We start from the raw sequence: 17,215 nt of genomic DNA on the forward strand, positions 1-17,215 counted from the left end.
TGGGATAGGTTCGTCACAACTTTTCGGAATAGGTGTTACCTCTCCGCCGAAATTCTGCTCAAAGTGAGCAGAAAAGGTTTTGGGACAATCTGGGCGGGATGTGTCATTGCACTGTCTCTTTTTAGAACCTGTGATGTTATTCATTCCTCGTCTGGGTCTCTAGCTTGGATCAGTATTGGTCCTTGGCTGTTTTAATGGCTCTGTGAAGGTCATACTTGGTCATAATTTGACTTCGATCCATTGTTCTTCTTTTCTCTTCTCAATTCTCAGTTAACTGTCTATTAAGTGCAATATATTCGGCTTGCTGGTAATATTGAAGCCCATGTGATAAAAGGGGATGTAACAACATGGATACAAAATCATCTAAAGACTATAAAACAAGTATGTCTGCTGCATACCTATTCTATTTCAGACATGAGGAAGCTTATAGTTGAGTTCCCGAAAGGTTCAATAGTAGTTCCACTGCTGTTTGTGTTGTACATGAATGATTTGGTCTTGGTGATACAAGCCTAAGATCAGTTGTCTATTTAGCCTGTTTTACTTGAGGAAGTAACTTTAATCTACCAGCTTTTTAATATTCAATTTGAATGTGCGAACAAGTTCCAAGAAAATTGGCCCTGAGTGAGCTGGAAACCAGCACCAAGGACTTTTGCTTCTGCCAACTGAATATTAACATATCAAACTGAGCTGGTTGCTGCCAATAATTGAAGCTGTTTTGTAATATTGTTGTAATAATCACTGCGGAATTGCTCAGTTTCTATTTACTGTTTCCATCAAAATGATTATTCTGCTTGCAACCCTGTATTTAGCATAAATGCCACAAATTCATATTTCCACAGCTCAGCTCTATGCAACTACACAAACACCAAAGAAATCGGTGGAGACCAGAGTTTACTTAAATGAAACCTCGAAACTTGATTGTGCTCCAAAACGAGATTCTCTTTTCCAGTTTTATTTCATCAGAAGGGAATATGATGTATGTATTACTCTGATGTAGAAAACTATAGTCACTTCCTTGGAAGGCTGGTGCATTGTGAACTGTGAGAAATTGATTATATGACTGTAGAAGCTGATAATGCTATAGAAGCCTGGAACAATCCTAAGGCTCACTGCCCAATGCTCCTCGCCTTCCTTTTCACCCTGCAGTTCCTGCCTGCTTCTGTCCTTGTCACTGCTTCATCTGCTAAGGCAGACCTACCAGACCGCCATGACTACAATACATTTCTTCCAAAGCACAGACTATGATCAGCTTTGGACACCACAGTCCAAGAAAAATATATTGCCTTTGGTGGGGATGCTGTGGAGTTTCAACGGTGTATCCAGAAGACATGATTACTTAACTTGTCATTCTAACTTGTCATTCACAGATGCTAAAGATCAGAGTCAAAAAGTGTGGCACTGGAAAAGCACAGCAGGTCAGGCAGCATCTGAGGAGCAGGAGAATCGACGTTTCGGGCACAAGCCTTTCATCAGGAATGTAGGGGCGGTGAAGGGGACTGAGAGATAAATAGGAGGGTGGGGATGGGGCTCGGGTGAAAATAGCTGGGAAGGTGACAGGTGGATGCAGGTGGGGGTTGATGGTGATAGGTCAAAGTGGAGGGTGGAGCGGATAGGTTAGAAGGAAGATGGACAGATAGGACAGTTCAAGAGTGCAATACCGAGGTGAAGGTTTGGATCTGGGATGAGGTGGGGGGAGGGAAGATGAGGAAACTGGTGACTTCTACGTTGATGCCATGTGGTTGGAGAGTCCTAAGGTAGGAGATGAGGCATTCTTCATCCAGGCATCAGGTGACTTGAATTTGGTGGTAGAGGAGGCCCAGGACTTGCAAGTCCTTGGCGGAGTGGGAGGGGGAATTGCAAGTGGTCAGCTACAGGGCGGTGTGGTTGTTTGGTGTGTGTGACCCAGGGATATTAACCTGAAATGTTCTGAAAGTTGGATTCCTGTCTCCCCAATGTAGAGACCATCTCTGTTGGATATGGAAGGATCCTTTGGGGCCTTGGATGGATGTGAGGGGGAGGTGTGGGTGCAGGTTTTCCACTTCTTGTGGTGGCAAGGGAAGGTACAGGAGAGGAGGGTGAGTTGGTGAGGGGCATCTCCCCTCCGAGGAGAAAGTGAGGTCTGCAGATGCTGGAGATCAAAGTTGAAACTTTATTGCTGGAACAGCACAGCAGGTCAGGCAGCATCCAGGGAACAGGAGATTCGACGTTTCGGGCACAGGCCCTTCTTCAGGAATGAGCAGAGAGTGTTCAGCAGGAGAAGATAAAAGGTAGGGAGGAGGGACTTGGAGGAGGGGAGTTGGAAATGTGATAGGTGGAAAGAGGTCAAGGTGAGGGTGATAGGTCGGAGTAGGGTGGAGGCGGAGAGGTCAAGAAGAAGACTGCAGGTCAGGAAGGCGGTGCCGGGCTGGAAGGATCCGGCTGAGACAAGGTGGGGGGAGGGGGGATGAAGAAACTGGTGAAGTCCAAGTTCATCCCCTGCGGTTGGAGGGTTCCCAGTTGGAAGATAAGACGCTCCTCCTCCGACCGTCGGGTTGTTGTGGTTTGGCGGTGGATGAGTCCAATGACCTGCATATCCTCGGTGGAGTGGGAGGGGGAGTTGAAATGCTGTGCCACAGGTTGGTTGGGTTGGTTCGTCCGGGTGGCCCAGAGGTGCTCCCTGAATCGCTCCGCAAGTAGGCGGCCTGTCTCCCCAATATAGAGGAGGCCACACCGGCTGCAGCGGATGCAGTAGATGATGTGGGTGGAGGTGCAGGTGAATCTGTGGCGGATATGGAAGTTTCCCTTGGGGCCTTGGAGAGAAGTGAGGGGGGAGGTGTGGGCGCAAGTGTTGCACCTCCTGCGGTTGCAAGGGAAGGTGCCGGGAGTGGTGGTTGGGTCGGTGGGGGGTGTGGATCTGACAAGGGAGTCGCGGAGGGAGTGGTCTCTACGGAAAGCTGATAGGGGAGGGGAGGGAAATATATCCTTGGTGCTGGGGTCTGTTTGGAGGTGGCGGAAGTGACGGCGGATGATGCGCTGTACATGGAGATTGGTGGGGTGGTAGGTGAAGACCAGTGGGGTTCTGTCCTGGTGGCGGTTGGAGGGGCGGGGCTCAAGGGCGGAGGAGCGGGAAGTGGAGGAGATGCGGTGGAGGGCACCGTCGACCACGTCGGGGGGGAAATTGCGGTCCTTGAAGAAGGAGGCCATCTGTGTTGTACGTATTTTGAACTGGTCCTCCTGGGAGCAGATGCAGCGGAGACGAAGGAATTGGGAGAATGGGATGGCGTTTTTACAGGGGGCAGGATGGGAGGAGGTGTAGTCCAGGTAGCTGTGGGAGTCGGTAGGTTTGTAGTAGATGTCCGTGTTGATTCGGTCGCCTGAGATAGAAACAGAAAGGTCTAGGAAGGGGAGGGAGGAGTCCGAGACTGTCCAGGTGAATTTGAGGTCGGGGTGGAAGGTGTTGGTGTAGTGGATGAACTGTTCAACCTCCTCGTGGGAGCACGAGGTAGCGCCGATACAGTCATCAATGTAGCGAAGAAAAAGATGGGGGGTGGGGCCAGTGTAGTTGCGGAAGATGGATTGTTCCACATACCCTACGAAGAGGCAGGCATAGCTGGGGCCCATGCGGGTGCCCATGGCTACTCCTTTTGTTTGGAGAAAGTGGGAGGATTGGAAAGAAAAGTTGTTCAGGGTGAGGACCAGTTCGGTCAGTCGAAGGAGGGTGTCGGTGGAAGGGTACTGGGTGGTACGGCGGGAAAGGAAGAAGCGGAGTGCTTTGAGTCCTTCGTGATGGGGGATGGAGGTGTACAGGGACTGGATGTCCATGGTGAAGATGAGGCGTTGGGGACCGGGGAAGCGGAAATCCTGGAGGAGGTGGAGGGCGTGGGTGGTGTCACGAACGTAGGTGGGGAGTTCTTGGACTAATGGGGACAGGGCCATCTCCCCTCCCCCTACTTCATCCCAGATCCAAACCTCCAACCTGGCACCGCCCTCTTGAACTGTCTTATCTGTCCATCTTCCTTCCCACCTCTTTGCTCCACTCTCCTCTCTGACCTATCACCATCACCCTCCCACCTGCACCTACCTATCGCATTCCCACCTCGACACTCTTATTTATCCCTCAGCCCCCTTTTTCTCTCCCCACATTCCTGATGAAGGGCTTATGCCCAAAATGTCGATTCTCCTACTCCTCGGATGCTGCCTGACATGCTATGCTTTTCCAGCATCACACTCTTCAACTTGTGATTCCTTGAGACAATTGAAGAGAGATCTGATTGTATAAATCCAGAAAATGTATTATTTCTGACGGGATATCCTGAACATTAGAAAATAACCTTAAGATGAAAAACTAAGCCTTCAGAAGCAAAACTTTCTCACAAAATGGGTAGTGGGGAAATCTGGAGCTCTCTGTCATCCAAAATGATAAAGATGTGGGGACAATTGGAGATTTCAAGGCTGTTATAGGTATGTTTTTGTTAGTGAAAGGTATAAGAACATTAAAAACAGAAGGAGGCAAGTCAATCTGCCTTTCAAAGTCTAGCTGGACTGTACTCACATTCTATTTACCCATTTTTGCTCCACATCCCCAATTTTCTGTGTTAAAACGAATTGGGGCTGCAATCTTCCAACTGGTTGTCAACACACCCCACCAGCTGATTGTCCAGGAGTTAAAATTCTCCCTATGAACTCAGAAATCTCTATGTTCAAACCATGTTTATTGTCCAGAATAACTTTCCTCAAAACATTTCAATAATTCCATACATTTTGGCCACAGTGATGACAAACAGGAACTGGGTTTGTTACCAGAAAGTCACACCCGTTGGGAAACTGATTGAAGTTAAGATTTTCTTACATGAGGATGCCCTTAGTTATGGAGATGAGTTTCTTGTCTTCTTGGAGCCAGTGATGTTAGGAAGGAATGCATGACTAATGAAGTACAGGACCAATTTAGATCCTCAGGACAGCCATCACTGAACCAATTGTCCTGAGGTAAATATTTGTAATTTGGGCCACAAGCCTTACACTTCAATGGGGAGGAAGTAAATGTCATACAGGAGCTAAAGGCCTGGTAGCCAAGGTACGTACGTCCTTGCTTCAGTGATCAGAACATGGATCTATTGCTGGAGGCTGAGAGGGATAGAGGAGATGTCTTTGTCCTGAAGGAAGTCACCTCATCAGATGACAGGGGAATTCCTCTCTTCAGTGTCATCTTGTCCACCTCTTCTTCCTCCTCTCCACTAACCTCCTGCTTCTTCCCCACTACTTCAAGGGATCCATTGCTCATTAGGTAGAGGGCCTTGCTACAGAAAGTTCAGGACACTACCACAATATCTGAGGACCTTGCAGGAAAGCACACTCTACCTGCCCCCGACACAGAATGAACTGCATTTTCAAAGGCACAATGGGCTATCCAATGGCTGTCCTACTGAGCAGGCTTCATTTGTTATCTCACCTCAGTGTCTCTGTCTGGGTCTTCAGTAGAAGGGTCAGTTACCATTTCTTCAGAGGATTGCCAGATGTCCATAGGATCTATTCCTGAATCCAACATTGGCAGAGAATAAAGGAGTCATGTCAGTTGCCAAGAACACGAGAGCACATTTGGATGTGTCTCTCAGTATAGTTGTGGACCAGTTGGTCATTGAGGGAAGGTAAACCTTTCCTGTTGATGGGTCTAACTGGGTGGACACTGAGTGCAACTGTTGCTGCTCTGCAACTATAAAGTGAAATCAATGCCCTCTGTTCTTGTGAGGCTATGTCTGTTGTTAAATGAATAGGAATTAGAATCGGAACTGAAATCGGAATTGTCAAGGTTCTCTCTCTTTCGGCAAAGAGAATATCAGTGATCAACAAGATGCATTGGTCTGCAGCAGTTTGCACCATGCCACTAAACTGGATATGCTGATCATTGGAAGGAATCAGACATACAGGAGTTCAGGACCCCAGTCATATTGATCGATACTGGTAAGGCACTTCAACCAGAGCTGCAGGTGTAAGTCTTCAGTGATAAGGATACGATTTGTTGTAAGGATACCACTAACCACTGATATTTTGAAGTTAGTGTAGAGTGCTATCACAAACCTCCTATGATTAATTAACCTGCTCGGTCATGTTATGACATACTTCAAGAGTGAGCAGGACTGGAGCATCTGGCCCAAAGATAGGGGCACTACCACTACACCACAAGACCCAGAAATCCTCCTTTTCTGTTTCCAATTTATCTGATTACAAATATTACATGCCTCTGTAGGAGAGCAGATGGGACTTGAACCCAGACCTCCTGACTCAAAGGTAGGGACAGCAGTGGACCCTGATATCTTATTGACACTTCCCTGATTAATCCATACAGCAATGCTATTCCACACATCTCAAGAGCAGACTTTAAACCAGAGTCTCCTGGCTAAGATGTGGGGACACTGTCACTGCACCAGAAAAGCCAGATACCCTCCCATTTAGAAATGTTCTAATCAATATGTTCAGAAACGTCATGACACACATTTGGAGCAGGTGGGCCTTGAACCCTGGACTCCTGGCTCAGAGGTATGGACACTACCACTGCACCACAAGAGTCCTGGAATCCTCCTCTTTACACTGATTCTAAAGACCTACCTGATGAACAAAGGTAGAGGATAAACCATTACAGATTCTTAATGAGAAAAGACATCTGGCTTACTCAATAAGATGTAGTTAATTGATAGCAATGCACATAGGTTACATTAACTAGGTAAGCATAATTACAAAGACTATCAGGAGCCAGTATTGACATGACTGTCTCCACTGGGTCCTTGCACGAAACTGCTTCCTCTCCAGCCAAATGCAATTGTATTTGGATTGTACCGCCCATTCATGGTCTCAGTGTTTGCATCTTCTAGCAAACTTTGCTGATTTCTGTGATCTGGTGGTTTTTCGGTGATGATGGGACTGAAAAACATTTCTTATAATCCACTATTTTTTATGGTTCTATATTTCTCTGTTAAAGTCTGCAACGTCCTTCCTGTTGACAATATGAAGCAATTCCCTTATGCCAACATAAGCCATCTCAATAGATTATTTCATTTTGCAGTTCTGTTGTGACTTTAGGAATCCCAAGGGAAAAAAAGGTTTCATCTTGACTGCGTGGCCAACAATGCTTTGTTTCTGAACCAATTGTTCTCTTGGAACTAATGTGACTCATTCTACTATCTTAAGGATGTTGTGTTCAAGACATGCAAGCAGTCTTAAAAGTGAGAAGTGTTGAAATTGAATTTCATAAATATTTTCAACTCTCTTTATGTTGCAGTATTACTTGTGGTATATCTTTATTCTTAACAGTTACTTCACAGGAGCATGTGATTTTATCTCTGTAGCTATTCTTCAGGTATAGTATTTGTTCTAACAAGACACTGACACCTGTATCAAAATTAAAATTTATGGGTTGTCCATTACAAATTTTGACAAATTCAAATGCGTTGGATCACTGATTTTCCCCAGCCCTGTCCTGGATGTATTTTCTCATGGAGGTGTCTTGTCTAATGCCAGTATCTTTTCTAAAGGATGCATTGACTCCTTCATATGAATGAGCATTCGACATTTTGTTGCTCTGACTCTGTGTCCTACTTTTGCACAGCAGTGGGTCAAGTAATGAATCAAAAGAAAAACCAAAAGAACTACAGATGCTGTAAATAAGAAACAAAAACAGAAATTGCTGGAAAAGCTCAGCAGGTCTGGCAGCATCTGCGAAGAGAAATCAGAGTTAATGTTTCAGGTCTGCTGACTGGAGAAGGGTCACCGGACCTGAAATGTTAACAACGAAGAAGTGGAAATGGCAGAAAGACTAACAGCTGCCATCCAAAAGCAAGGAAAGATGAAGCAAAATCAGAAAGCAAGTGGGAAAAAAATGGCAGAGATGGTCTGAAATTGTTGAACTCTTTTTTTGACTGCAATATAGTCTAACTGTGTAACAACTGCCTTTTTTCTGATTAAATCTGATGCTTATTTTTAATTCTGCAGATGCTTTAAAGTCCATTGCTTATATAGAATGTCAAAGAACTTACAGGACAGAACCAAGCCCTTCACAATCATCGCCAGAGTAAATGTACCACATGAACCTTCTATTTATTTCATCTCACCCTATCAACATATCAACATATCCTTTCAAGATAGAAATGTGGTGAAATGTATGGTCTTTCTCACCTGTTGATTCCAAAAGATGCACAGTACCTACATTTACTTCCTCAATTTTATTCAGCCTCAGCAGTAAACTACTGTGTGAGAAAGTGGAAATTGGCATTTTAATGATTTAAAAGTCACTGTGTGTAATTACCACCTAATAATTCCCAAATAGCCTAAGCAGCTGCAGGCAGAGCGATCCTGCCAATTTTTCATTTTCACTGTTAAATCTCTGTGCAAATGGTCTTTTTTATACCTTAGAGATGACCAAAGCACTTAGTATAGGAAGGAGCAAATGTAGCAGTTCCTTTATAGTAACATTATGCTTGAATAAACCTCTGACCACAGTGCAGCAGCTCCACACATGACGCTACTGGTCTGGAATGTCACAAAGCTGCATCTAAAAATGATTTCAATCTCCGGCTGCTACTAATTTTCAATTAATGTGTAGCATAAAAGTCACAGAAAAAGTATGGTCAGATGTTTTCCTTTGGAAAATTAGGAATAAAGACACATTTCAGCGCACTGCATGTTTTCCCTTATCATTGCTAAAATCTACTCCCCTTGTGACATTTTATGCATTATTGCTGATATTTTTTACATTTTTCCCCCATTTTCCACAGTGAGAACATCTGTGTTCCCGTCTTTTATAAGGGTGTTCACCTACAAATTTGGTTTTCATCATTTAAAGATGTTCATGACTACAGTTATGACAGCAATGCATCATAGAAATATAGAAATTAGGAGCAAGAGTAGGCTATTTGCCCTTCAAGCCTGTTCCACCATTCAATATGATCATAACTGAGCACCAAAGTCAGTATCCTATTTCCTCTTTCTTCCCATCCCCTTTAACATATTTAGCCATAAGAACGATCACTTCTTTTTGTAAACATGTTGGCCTCAACTGCTTTCTATGGCAGAGATTTCCATTGGCTTATCATTCCTTGGGTGAAGATATTTACCCTGTTTAGTCCTGTAAGAATTTTGTAGATTTCTATAAAATTCCTCCCTCATTCATCTGAACTCCAATGAATATCATCCGAACTAGTCCAGTTTCTTTTCATACTTCAATCTTACCCATCAGTGACCTACCTTGAAAGAACAGAAGTAAGAGTGGGATTGAATATCAGAAAAGTCATATAATTTTACCGATGAGAACCAGAGAGAGTGAACTGGTTTCCATAGCATCCATATTTTCAGTGGGTGATGCTCTGGTGACAAAAATTGCATCCATGTTCACATTCGCCCATTTCTGGCATCATCTGTGCTGAGTGGCTGAGGGTATCATTGTGGGCATTAACAGTGTGAGCCAGTGGTGTTCCAAGTAGGCAGATTGTTCTGATGGTCTGCCAGCAGTTTTTTTGGCAGCATTTTTAACCAGCTGTTGCTCTTTTTTAAATGCACATACAGATCATGAAACTACAATGGCAAGAAGTATCTGCCACCAGAGTTACAGGGACAAGACAGGCGAATGGGGTTGAGAAACATACCGGTCATGATTGAATGGTGAGCAGACATGATGAGCTGAATGACCTAATTCTGCTCCTTTCTCTTATGGTTAGTACTACTTATTGTGATTGATAACTACTGACAAGTTGGTTGCTGAATAATTTCAGTTGGTTGTGTTTGAGTTTGTAGAGGACCTTGGTGGTTTGCAGAGTTTGTTAATGCAATCTACAGGGAGTCAGGCTGAATGTGAGAAGCTCTTGGCCATTCTGGTGAGGTGATGGCCGAGTCGTATTATTGTTGGACTGTTACCTCTGAGGCCCAGGTAATGTTCTGGGGACCCAGGTCCCACAGACGGTTGTGAAATTTGAATTCAATAAATAAAAATATCTTGAATTAAAGAGTCTAATGATGGCTATGGATCCATTGTCAATTGTCAGGAAAAACCCATCTAGTTCACTAATGTCCTTTAGGGAAGGAAACTGCCTTCCTTACTGGTCAGGCCTAAGTGTGACTCCAGACCCACAGAAATGTGGAATACTCTTAACTGCCCTTGGGCAATTAGGGATGGGCAATAAATGCTGCCTGGCCAGCGATGCCCTCATCCATGAATAAATAAAACACTTCCTCCCAGTAATGGGTGCTATAGGCATTGTCATTGACCTATAGCTTGAAATGCGAATGAAGCAGAGGCAGCAAACAAGAATAGGAGGAGGAAAAGGACTCCCAACAAAAGGCCTCGCCCACAAAGGATCTACTGGATCTACTTTTTATTTATGAAAAGCTTGCACATCATTTACATTTTACAAAAAGAGGTGTTCACGGGTTTGTACCTGGTAGAGACTGGACATCAATGGGGCAAGAATGGAGCTGAGCAGCATAAATTGGAACCAAACGTCAGTGGTAAAATTAATAGTTGAAAAATTAAAAGAGGAGATGTTTCAGGAACAGTCAAGATATCTTCTCTCAAAAGGGAAAGATAGCATAAACAAATCCAGAGCTCCCTGGATAACAAAGGAAATAGAAATGAAGTTAAAGAAGAAAAAGTGTGCTTATGACAGATACCAGTTAGTAAATGAATTGAGGGCCGAGCTGAATGTAGAATGTTCAGAAGAGACATGATAAAACAAATACGAGAAACAAAGAGGGATTATGAATAAAGATTAGCAGCTAACGTACGAGGAAATAGTAAAAGATTGGTACAAGAAGTAGTAGGGTAGATTTGGGATCAAAAAGGGGATTTACAATTTAGGCAAGAAGAATGGATGGTATTTAAAATGAATACTTTGCATCTGTCTTTATCCAGAAGGCAAATGTTGCCCAGGCCAAGGGTCACACAGGAGGAAATACAGTCACTAGTAGGGTTTGAGATTTAGAAGGAGTAGGTATTTGAGAAGCTGTCAGTACTTAAAGTTGATAAAGTACCAAGATCTGATGAGATACCTTCAAGGACATTGAAGTAAGTGAGAATAGAAACTGTAGGGCACTGGCAATTATCCATCAGTTTTCCTGATACTTGGCGAAGGGTACTGAAGGAGAATTGTAAATATTATACACTTGCTCAAAAGAAACGTTGTAGAGATCAGCTCAACATGCACAATTTCAGAAGGGGACAAACTTCTAGAAATAATCATTCAAGATAGAATTAATATCCACATGGAAAAATGTGGATAAATTCAGAAGAATCAACATGGATTTGTTAAGGAAAAATCAAATCTGACTAACTTGCTTCAGTTTTTTGAAGAGGTAACAGAGAGGGTTGATGAGGGAAAGTCTGATCATATGTTATACATAGACCTCCAAGAGGAATTCAGTACAGTGTCACAAATAGACTGTGAGGAAAGTGATAGGTCATAGATTAATAGGGAGAGGAGTCCAACTTGCCTGCAATTGGCCCATATCCCTCTAAATCTTTCCTATTCACTACCTGTCCAAATGTATTTTAAACTTTGTAATTCTATCTGCATCTACCACTTCCTCTGGTAGTTCATTCCATACATGAACTACTCTATGTGTGAAAACGTTGCTCCACATGTCCCTTTATCCTCTCATCTTTAAAATATGCCCCCTAGTTTTGGACTCACCCATCTGAGGGAAAAGACCTTTGCTATTTACCTTATCCATGCCTTTCATGATTTTTAAACCTCTATTAAGGTCATCCCTCAACCTCCTACACTGCAATGAAAAGGTTCCAGCCTACCCAGCCTATCCTTATAACTCAAACCTTCCAGTCCCACCAACATCCTGGTAAATAGTTTCTGAACCCTCTCCAATTTAACAACATCCTTCCTATAGCAGGGTGACTGGAACTGTACACAGTACTCCAAAAGAGGCTGAACCCTTAGGTTTCCCTGTTCAACAATGTCACCCAGGGCCCATCATTCCTGAAGAAGGGCTTATGCCCGAAATGTCAATTCTCCTGTTCCTTGGATGCTGCCTGACTTGCTGCGCTTTTCCAGCAACATATTTTTCAGCTCTGATCTCCAGCATCTACATTCTTCACTTTCTTCCAGGGCCTTATCATTAACTGGATAAGTCCTGCTCTTATTGATATTACCAAAATGTAGTATCTCACATTTATCCAAATTAAACTCCATCTGCCACTCCTAAGCCCATTGGCCCAGTTGATCAAGATCTCTTTGTAATCTTAGAAGACCTTCTTCACTATCAACTAAACCACCAGTTTTGGTATCATCCACAAACTTACTAACCATGCCTTCTAAATTCTCATTCAAATTGTTCATATAAATTAGACAAAAGTGGACCCAGCACCGATCCCTGTGCAACACAGTTGGTCACAGGCCTCCAGTCAGAAAAACAACTCTTCATCACCATCCTCTGTCTCCTATCCTCTAACCAATTGTGGATCCAAGTGGCAAGCACACTTTGAATCCTGTGTAATCTAATTTTACTAATTTGTCTACCATTTGGAACCTCATCAAAGGCATTATTAAAGTCCATGTAGACAATGTCTACCGCTCTGCCCTCATCAATCTTTTTGTTGTGTCCTCAAAAACTCAATCAAGCTTGTGAGACATGATTTCCCACACAGAAAGCCATGCTGACTGTCACAAATCAGTCCTTGCCTCTCCAAATGCATGCGTATCTTATCTCTCATCATTCCCTCCAACAACTTACCTACCATGATGTCAAACTCACAGATTTGTAATTCTCAGGCTTCTCTTTACATCATTAGCCACCCTCTAGTCCTCAGGCACCCCATGCATGGATGTGAATAATACAAACATTTCTGCAAGGGGCCCGTCAATTTTTTCCCTAGCTTCCCACAAAGTCCTGGGATACACTTGATCAGATCCTGAGATTTATCCACTTTTATGATTTTTAAGACCTGCAGATTTGTGCCTTGGAGATGGCATACAAGCTTTGAGGAGTCTGGGGATGTGTTACCTGAATTACGAGTCTTTGTCCGAATGTTGTAGCCACAGTATTTACATGGCTATTCCAGTTCAGTTTATGGTCAATGGCTCCCCCAGGATGTTGATAGTAGAGGATTCAATGATGGCAAATTAAGATGGTTGTATTCCTTCACATTGGAAATTTAATTTCCTTGCACTTCTATGGTGCAAATTGCTACTTGCCACTTTTTAGGGAAAGCCTGAATATTGTTCAGATCTTGCTATAAATGATCACGGACTACTTTAGTATCTGAGGAATTGCATGTGATGCTGAGCATTGTTCTCTGACGATTGCACACTCCCACTTCTAACCTCATGATGAGGAAGGTCTTTGATGAAGCTGTAGATGGTGGTTATCATGGGAACTCCTGCAGCGGTGCCTGAGACTGATATGACTGTCCTCCAACACCCATAACCATCATCCTTGGTGCTTAGTATGACTGCAACAAGTGGAGAGATTTCCCCTAATCCTTATTTAATTTTACTCAGGTACCTTGATGCTACATTCAGTCAAATGCTGCCTGATATCAAGGGCAGTGGCTACTACTTCACATTTTGAGTCCAGCTATTTTATCCACTTTTGACTAAAGCTATAGAAAGGTCAGAAGCTGACTGGCCCTGATAAAACTCAATCTAAACATCAGCGAGCAAGTTATTGTTGTACAAGTGCCACTTAATCGGACTGTGTATGACACTTTCTATCACTGCTGATGATTGGAAGTGGACTGGTGAAGTAATAATTAATCAGATTGAATTTGTTCTGCTTTTTATGTAGAGGATACATTCGGGAAATTTTCCACATTGTTGAGTAGATGTTAAGTTGATAACTGTACTGGAACATTTTCACTTGGAGCACAACTAGTTCTGGAGCACAGCTTTACGACGCAAATAACAGGATATTGTCAGAATAGAAGAAGGGTCACTGGACCTGAAATATTAACTCTGCTTTCTCTCCACAGATGCTGCCAGACGTGCAGCAATTTCTGCTTTTGTCACTAACTCTCTACTCTGGCTATGTCTAGCGCATACTTGTAATGTTCATGCTACTTTCCTCACCAAAATGATATATCCCATTGAAAATGCTTGCAAGCTTCCTGGCTGCCATTTTGGTTCCAAACAACACCCACTGAGCTGTATCTACAGTTGAAATGGGAATCAGGTTTGGAAGCCTAGATTTTGAATTAATGCTAGGTGTTTCTATTAGCTTATGTAGTCACTAAAAATGTATATATCTCATGCCCAATAACATCTGACACTATTCACATTTTACTCAATTAATTGGTGTATTTAAATCACAGTATGATGTTCAAAAGGCCTGTGGGCCCATCTAAGATTTACACATTTATCATGTAAAAATTCTTCTAGAAATGAGTAACTATTCTCTTTGAAGAGTAACGGGATTTGATTTTAAAAGTTTGATGGTTGGAATCTTCACAATCACAGTCTCCATCTATCTATATAACTTAAGCTCCTCAGTTTTTAATTATGTCTATAATTTTCTGCTCTTTCACTGATGCCTTAATATTTTTACTGAATACGGACATAATATTTCAATTGAGCCTGAACCAATGTTCTACTTAAGTTTAATATAATCTCCTTGCTTTCATATTCTATTTTAATACTCTTCTGGCCTATTAACAAAGCCTAGGGTTCTGTAATATTTTCTCTTCAAGACTTACCTCATGGAATCAGTGGCCTCCATTTGCAGCAGCAGCAGGAGGGAGCAGTGAGAGTGAGGACAGAGTGCTGCTGGGAAGGTAAATTGTTCTCTTTAAGACTTACCTCATGAATAGGCAGAGTGAAGGTTCAACAGTGGACACAGACATGGGGATTGCTGGGTATATGAACTGATATCTTTGGGCTGTGCCTAAACCTGAGATGTGACACATGTAGTGTCTCCCATCCTTCGTCCTCCTCTAAGCAAAAAAGAAGACTGTGTGTGGAGGCTTGGTAAGGTACGGCTTTTCTGTTCTTTTTTCCATTTATTCAATCCCTTGATAATTTAGAGCAGAGGGGCTGGAAGCTAGGGCAGTTACATGCTTCTCTTGCAGGATGTGGGAGGTAAGGATCACCACTAGTGTCCCTGCTGACTTCATCTACAAGATGTGCACCCAGCTCCAGCTCCTCACAGACTGCATTAGGGAACTGGAGCTGGATGAACTTCGGATCATTTAGGAGTCTGAGGGGGTGATAGAAAGGAGTTATAGGGAGGTAGTCACACCTAAGTTAAAGAACAAAGGTGACCATGAGGAGAGGGAAAGGGAATAGGCAAATAATGCAGGGACCCCTGTGGCTGTTCCCCTCAATAATAAGTATACCATTTTGGATACCTGTTGGGAGAGAATAACCTACCTGGGGAAAGCCATAGCGGCCAGGTCTCTGGCACTGAGCCTGGCTCCATGGCTCAGAAGGGAAGGGGGGAGAATGGGAGACCAATAGTGATAGGAGATTCAACCATGAAGAGATTCTGTGGTTATGAGCGAGACTCCCGGATGGTGTGGTGTCTCCCAGGTGTCAGGGTCAGGGATATCTCGGATCAAGTCTACGGGATTCTTAAGGGGGAGGGAGCGCAATGAGAAGTCATGGTACACATTGGTACCAATGACATAGGTAGGGAAAGAAAGAAGGACCTGAAAAGAGAATATATGGAGTTAGGTTGGAAGCCAGAAGGCAGGATGAGTAGAGTAGTAATCTCAGATTGTTACCGGTGCCACATGCTAGTGAGGCTAGGAATAGACAGCGAGTGCAGATGAATACATGGCTGCAGGGCTGGTGTAGGAGGGAGGGCTTCAGATATGTGGGTCATTGGGATACCTTCTGGGGAAGGTGGGACCTGTAGAAGAAGGATGGATTGCACCTGAACTGGACAGGCACCACTATCCTGAGTGGGAGGTCTGCTAGAGTTCTTCGGGAGGATTTAAACTAGATTGGCAGGGGTTTGGGAACCTGAGCTATGGATCAGATGATGCAGTAGATAGTGAACAGCGACATACAGCATGCAGCGAGTCTGTGAAGAGGGATAGGCACTTGATAGGGCAAAGGTGCAGTCAGTGTGATGGGTTAAAGTGTGTCTAGTTTAATGCAAGAAGTATCAGGAATAAGGGTGATGAACTCAGTACATAGAAATATCATGTTGTGGCCAATACAGAGACTTGGATATCACAGGGGCAGGAATGGCTGTTGGATGTTCCAGAGTTTAGACGTTTCAAAAGGAATAAGGGGAAGGTAAAAGAAGTGGAGGAGTGGGATTGTTAATTAAGGATAGTATCACAACTGTACTACAGGAAGTCATTGAGGAGAGTTTGTCTACAGAGTCTGTATGGGTGGAAGTCAGAAACAGGAAAGGAACAGTCACTCTATTGGGAGTTTTCTATAGCACCCTCCCAATAGCAACAGAGACATGGAGGAGAGATTGGGAGGCAGATTTTGGAAAGGTGCAGAAGTAACAGGGTTGTTGTCATGGTGATTTTAACTTCCCTAATATTGATTGGAATCTACTTAGTTCAATAGTTTAGATAGAACAGTTTTTGTCAGGTGTGTCCAGGAAAGGTTCCTGACCCAATATGTAGATAGGCCAACTAGAGGGAAGGCCATGTTGGATTTGGTACTTGGCAACAAACTATGCCAGTGTCAGCTCTCTTGGTGGGAGAGCATTTCGGCAATAGAGGTCACAACTCCATGACATTTACTATACTCATGGAGAGGGTTATGAGCAGATGGTATGGGAAATTATTTAAGTGGGGAAGGAGGAATAACAATGCTATTAGGCAAGAACTGGGACATCAAAATTGGGAACAGATGTTCTCAGGGAAATGCACAACAGAAATGTGAAGGTTGTTTTGGAAGCACTTGCTGATAGTGCTGGATAGGTTTGTCCCACTGAGGCAAGGAAGGGTTGGTAGGGTGAAGGAACATTGGGTGACAAGGGATGTGGAACATCTAGTCAAGAGAAAGAAGGAAGCTTATTTAAGGTTGAGGAGGCAAGGATCAGGCAGGGCTATAGAGAGTTACTAGGTAGCCAGGAAGGAACTGAAGAATGAACTTAGGAGAGCTAGAAGGGGGCATGAGAAAGCTTTAGCAGGTAGGATTAAGGATTAAGGAAAACCTTAAGGCATTCTAAACTTATGTGAGGAACAAGAGGATGGCCAGAGTGAGGGTAGGGTGATCAGAGATAGTGGAGGGAACTTGCACCTGGACTCAGAGGAAGTAGGGGAGGTCCTTAATGAATATTT

This window comes from Chiloscyllium plagiosum, unplaced genomic scaffold (genome assembly GCF_037043375.1).
Source record: "Chiloscyllium plagiosum isolate Xiang-an unplaced genomic scaffold, Cpla_swu_hap1 HiC_scaffold_9, whole genome shotgun sequence".
Classification (NCBI taxonomy): domain Eukaryota; kingdom Metazoa; phylum Chordata; class Chondrichthyes; order Orectolobiformes; family Hemiscylliidae; genus Chiloscyllium; species Chiloscyllium plagiosum.